The sequence below is a fragment of the Monodon monoceros genome, unplaced genomic scaffold (genome assembly GCF_005190385.1).
Source record: "Monodon monoceros isolate NGI ecotype Baffin Bay Population unplaced genomic scaffold, NGI_Narwhal_1 Super_Scaffold_2, whole genome shotgun sequence".
In the NCBI taxonomy this organism is placed as follows: Eukaryota; Metazoa; Chordata; class Mammalia; order Artiodactyla; family Monodontidae; genus Monodon; species Monodon monoceros.
Window position 1 is genome coordinate 60483252 of NW_021703776.1, and position 6712 is coordinate 60489963.

Consider the following 6712-nt stretch of genomic DNA (forward strand, 5'->3'; position numbering starts at 1 on the left):
TATCTTGACTTGTAGTGACGGAATATGACAATGTATTTGTCAAAAATTATAGAATTTCACACCATACAATGGTGAATTTACTGTATGTAAATTATACCTTAATAACCGTACTTTAAAAAGCAGTTAGTGTCCTTCCAACGAACAGAATCAGGTCTGTATGCCAAAGCTGATTTTCTCTTAGTGCAATCAAACGTATCCATACAAACTACAGTCTTAAGTTAATTGTGTGAAGTGTGTCATTTTCCAAAAGATTATAGAAAAAAGACATTACATTCAAATACATAATGAAAATTTGTTGAAGTTTTGTTGTACTCATTAAGGAGGGAACTAGGAAGATGACAGAGTTTATTTAAAGGATAACACGAGGATTTCCCTGGTGGTCCAGTGGTTAAGAATCCGTGCTTCCACTGCAGGGTGTGTGGGTTCGATACCTGGTCCGGGAACTAAGATCCCGCATGCCACCCGGTGCAGCCAAAAGAAACAAAAAACAATAAATAGTAACATGAGAAAGGTTTGTTTATATAATGAGTGTAAGACAAATAAATACTTGATAAAATTTCTACTTTAAGTAAAAGACTGGTAATGTCTTACAGAGCAATAAATCATATTTGGGGGGGTTATTTTCTCTACTAGACAAATTTTTTTTTTGATGTGGACCATTTTTAAAGTGTTTATTGAATTTCTTACAATATTGCTCCTGCTTTATGTTTTGGTTTTTTGGCCCCGAGGCATGTGGGATCTTAGCTCCCCGACCAGGGATTGAACCTCCACCCACTGCATTGGAAGGCAAAGTCTTAACCACTGGACCACCTGGGAAGTCCCTCTACTGGATAAATATTATTTGAATTTGTTATCGGATATAAAATAATTTGTATTTTATCAGATTCTGATAAACTTACATCTAACTGTAGAGAGTTGTTAAATCCCATGGCCCTAGTCGATATAAGTCCAACAAGCATACTTTCTATGTACTTTCTACCAAAGAGTCAAATGACCTTCACCTGGGTTGGGTGAGCAACCCCCCCCCCCCCCGCCCTAGCATGACAAAGAAGCTCCTAACAACTACAAACAAGGGGCACCCTATCCAAGTGTTTTTTTTTCCCTAACCTTCAGGTTTTTTCCCTAGATACAATAGTGGAGGAGGTGGGGAAGGATTCTCATCTGAGCTTGCTCACATATGCCTGAGTCCTCCACAGAGATAAATTATTTGTCAGATTTTCACTTCTCCACCTACTCACCCCCCTGGGATTGCTGAGTATGTTTATCTATATACATCAAATGAAAGGACTTCTTGAGTGGGAGTATGTGCCCTTTAAATAGACAGTGGAGTAGTAAACAAATATGCAGAAACAATGAAATTTCAAATAAGTGCATTTATGTAATCAATCAATAAAACACTATGAGAATGAAGTACTGATACATGCTGCAACAAGGATAAACCTCCAAAACATCACGCCAAGTGAAAGAAGCCAGTCACAAGAGACCATATATTTTACAATATGATCTTGTATATATAAAATGTCCAGAATTGTCAAATCTATAGAGACAGAACGTAGATTAGTGGTTGTCTAGAGCTGGAGAATGAGGTGGCAGGGGAGGGGAATGAAAGTGACTGCCAATGCGAACAAAATTTCTTTTGGGGTGACGAAAATATTCTGAAATTATAGTGATGGTTGCACAATTCTGTAAATATACTAACAACCATTAAATTGTTCACTTTAACTGTACGTAAATTATAACTCAATGAAGTGTTAAAAAGGTAGCAAAGCAAAATAAATAAATAAAAACAAAGTAATCATGAATACCTGAGGCAGTGTTTCCAGGGAGGCAACAGCAAGTACACCACCTTGGCTGGGAATGAATTTGCACTGTTTAGGGGACAGAGAGAAAGTAAGGTTGGAGCCAGTCCAGGAGGGAGAAGCAGGGACCAGGTCAGAAGGGTCTCAAGCCATGGTAGGATCTTTCTGAATTTTGCTTTGAATGTAATGAAATGCCATCAAAGGGTTTGAAGTAGGATAGTGACAGGATGCAAAACATACTAAGAAGATTAGTCTGGCTATCTTGTGGGTTATTGACTCAGGGGGAGCGAAAGGAAGCAGGCAGACCTGCCAGGACCTATCATAGCAGTTTGAGCAACACTCAGAAATGTCAGATTCCTTCCCTTCCCTTCCCCCTCCCTTCCCTTCCTTTCCCTTCCCTTCCCTTCCCTTCCCTTCCCTTCCCTTCCCTTCTCTTCCCTTCCCTTCCTTTCTTTTCTCTTTATCATAAACAGCAAAGTCACTTTATATTTAGCAGAACAATTTTCATGAGTTGCCCCAGAAAACGAATACTATCCAGAATATTTGACCCACTGTTAACCTTTAGTACCTCAAACAAGCTATACAGTCACTGCTCACAAGAGAGCAATCTATTAATAATGAAAATTTTAAACTCTTATATAATTAATCCTTATAAAGAAGGCATTATCCCAATTTAGTATGGAAACCTGCTTTTCACTCCAAATAGCACTGTCAAAGTAAAACATAGGCCACTTAATTTGTCCATGACAACTCTTTCCACACCAATTTTCTAGCTCACAGCAGCCAAATGATTTTCCTACATCACAAACAAACTAGTCTTCAGTGATATTTTTGGCAAAGGAACAATAAGGCATCTGTAGAAAAACAGCGTTTGCATTAGGCTCCTCTTCTTGCCTTAGGGGTTGTTTCCCTCGTGCAAGCTCAAGTGGGTGGTAAAGAATAGGCAGGCTTTGTTAGACCATTACTCACATAATGAGATTTGAGGTCTGCTATTCAACACAATTTTCAATGGGCACTTTCCTCAGGGCTAAATTGCAGCCTACAGACGTTTTGATTAGCAAATATAATTAAAAAATAAAAGCCTAAAAACGCCCCTTCTTTTCTCCAGCCCCCATCCTTTCAAATTCATCAGTTTTTCTCACAGAAGAGATTTGCTCAGCAGAGAACTGTGCTCAACCTTGGAATGTGTAACTCTCATCTGGGACTCCTCCAGCCCTCCTCCCATACCGTGACAGGTCCCAAGGTATCTCTTTCGCTTGACCCAGATATTTCTATGTCAGGAGCCAATCAACCTTGAAAGTGATTTGACACCTTGTCTTTCAGGCAGCTCCAAACATTCATATACCACATGCCCACTTCTCCATAAAATTGAGCCATACCCATGCACTGGTGACTGTAACGATCATTTCAGAGGCTGTTTATCAATTCTAAACCTGCCCCCGCTTCAGTGCAATTTTCTTCCATGTTCTCTCCTTTACGATCCTGCATATCTCCCTGTGATATTTTGCTCCTAATCTCTCTGGTAACTGTTGTCCCATTACAGCTTAGATTCTAGAAAATTCAAGTTATGCTTTAAAGTAGACTCACAGGTAGCTTTAGAAGTTCAGGCTCAAGCCCTGTATATAAACTGCTATGAGACGATACAACTACCTCTGTTACAAAATCTTATTGTACCTCACTGGTCACTCATTGCCTTGTGCCATGGTGATAGCCTCACAGGTCCACTGGCTCTCAACAGTCAGCTATCTGCTGTGCATTCCCCACTCCACACCACCACCCTCATCGCCAGACTGGGGCCCACTGGAATATCTAGCTCTCCTCAACATCGTGCCCAGGCTGTGGGGAATCATGGGACCCTGTCTCAGACCCTCTCTCCACCTAAGTCCACCATGCTGGCATTTCTATTATGCCCACCCCATGTAGCCATGGGACAGACACAGAGATGCTCAACCAGAAGCTCGGATGGGAAGCATGCTATGACTCCCCTTCGCTCTGGGATTCCCATACCTCTGTCAGGGAATCCCAGAGATCTAACAAGGATCTAGCAGCACACAGAACTAGGCCACAAAACCCACACTAAAACTAAAATATTTCCCTCTTTCTATCTCTTTCTTAGCTTCTCCTACCCCTGACTCCACAAGGGCTTTTGTGCTTGTGTGATAAGAATGTTCCTTTTATCATAACCTCCATTTTTTCATGGTCCGAGGATTGATCCTTGATTTGTGAAAAATTTTGGAATTTTCTAGAAAATTATTATTTTTCTTTCCTAAAGCCCTGTTTTTATGTTTTTTCTCTTGATAGGGACTTTAAAATGCTCAAAGCTGAGCTATGACTTCTATGTTCTAAGCTTTATCAGTCCTCCCCTCTCCTGGGGCCAGAAGCCTCAGACTCAGGACCAAGTGTTCATGTCAAAAAAACTGCTTGGCAAGGGGGCAGGAGGTATACTTTACCAAGAAGGGAAATACATTGTATGATCTTTCAAAAAATTACACAATTGCAAACATGAACATTGTTTCATGACTGCATCACAGCCTATTATAATTGTTTTCCAATACTGCTAATTCCCCATGTTGATACATCGATAGCTTCTCATGTTTCCTTTTTATTAACAATGAAAAGATATCTTTGTCAGGTATCTACACAGGTCAGACAGTTTTGGTAGATTAAATTAATAAAAGTGGGATTTCAGGGTCAAAATGTGAACATTTTTAAAGATTTAGATACATATTGCCAAACTATCCCAGTTTCAACACAAAGGTAAACTCACCAACAATGACCCTTATTCCATACTCTTCACAAATCACTATCATTCATTTAACTCTACCAATCTGATAAATGAATTTGGTTTGCATTTATCTGAATATTAGTGAGATCAAACATATTTACATATACTTCTGACTTTTTTTCTTTTATTCTTTTTTTTTCTTTCTTGGTTTTTAATTGCCTATTCATATTCTTTGCACATGTTTGGGAGTGCGGAAGTAAGTGAGGAGCACTCAACTGAGAACAAGCAGAGACTATTCATTTCAGAGCCTGCTGTAACAGTGGAGTCAGCTAGCAGTGCTTGTGTTTGGCCGACTCTAGGGCAAGCAGGGGAGTGGGAAAGCTTTATAGTGAAATGAATGGAAGGCTTCAAGAATGCTGTGATTGCAAGTTGTTGCCATGGGGAAGCTGGAAATGAACTAACTGGATGGGAGCTAGTTTATATGATTGGTTTGGGGAGAATAGTTAACTTTCTCTGGTTGGTCCTGAGTTGGAACGGGGGTAAAAATTAGGAAAGCTGACAGTAATTATCAACTTACAGCCATTTTGTGCTGATTGCTGCAGAGACTGTGGGTCAGAGTTCTTTTTTTATTTCTAATGTATGTTGTTTGTTTGTATATTCAGTCTTTGGGGAGGGGAAAATATCTCTTTCTCTTTAATATGTAAGAACTCTTTATAGGGTAAGGAGATTCAATCTTTGACATAAATGTTGCAAATTGATTGTGAGTTTTTATGTTACATCAGTTTTTAAATTTTATATAAACCTTTATTTTCATAGCCTCTGCTTTAGTTAGCTTGGAAAGATTTTTCACATTCAAATATTATAAAATATTCACCAGCATTTTCTTCTAATGTTTGTACTTTTTAAACATTTAGTGTACTTGGAATTTATGTTGGTGTAAGGTGGGTGGCAGGAGACTAGTTCTCTTTTTCTTCAAACTGATACGTGGTTGCCTCAACATCACTTATTTTAAAAATCCATTCATTGCCCATCAGTACATTCCCACCAGTAGTTTTGGTTTTGATTAAATAATAATATCAGGCTCTGAAGTTTTAATTACACTCTCAGCTTGTGAAGTGCCTCACAGAGCTTTAAAAGGTAAGAGTCTGATGTGCCGGAAGGGCAGGGAGTAAACACCATTGTGGGCAGTTAGAAGAAAATCCAGAACTAATTGTTGTAGGAGTATGCATCTCATTCACAAGAGCTGTGTTCAGTCTTTTTCCTTTAAACATATCATGAAATGTATCAATTTTAAATATACCATTCAACAACTTTTGACAAATGGGTACACCTGTGCAACTCAAGATATTTTTCAAGATAATATCAAGATAATGAATATCACAATCATTTCAGAAGTTCCCTCATGTTCTTTCCCAGTCAGCCCTGCCCCAGCCTGCACAGAAGTAATCACTGTTTTGATTTTTTTCCATCATTCATCAGTTTTGGCTGTTATCGTCTACAACATACTTTGAAATACATCAAAAATAAAAGTTAGAGGGATGAGTAGATGAATAGGTATACACTAAGCAAGTATAGTAAAATGTTAATGATAAAACCTGGGTTGTAGTTATATGTTTATCCCCTGTAAAATGCTTTCAACTTTTTATGTTTGGAAATTTACATAACAAAATGTTAGAATGAAAAAATAAAGCAAAAACCCAAAGAAGATCTAAAACACTTCTGCAGAAGATCAAGATCAGGGGAATATTGCTAGATATCAAGAAAAATATAAAGATATACTAATCAATATAATGTGGTGTTACAGAGATGGAAAAACTGACCCAAAAAACAGAATAAAGAACCCCAAAACAAACCCATAAGTATGCAGAAACTGCACTTACGATGGAAACAGCGTCTCATATCAGTGGAGGACCAACAAACTTTTCAAGAAATAGTACTTGGACAATCAGTTATCCGTGTGGAAAAAATAAAATAAAATAAGATTCCTTCCTGACAACATAAAACCAGATGAATTAAGGACTTAAATGGGAAGGCAGAGCTGGGAAAGTTTTAGAGGAGGTGTGAGATGCAGTCGACTGATGCTCAGAATCCGTTTCTACTTTCTTCTGATGTGTAACCCTACACTGCAGAAATCTTAAAAAAAAAAAAAAAAAAGACATTTCTCAAACTCCCAGTAGCTAAGGCCCAG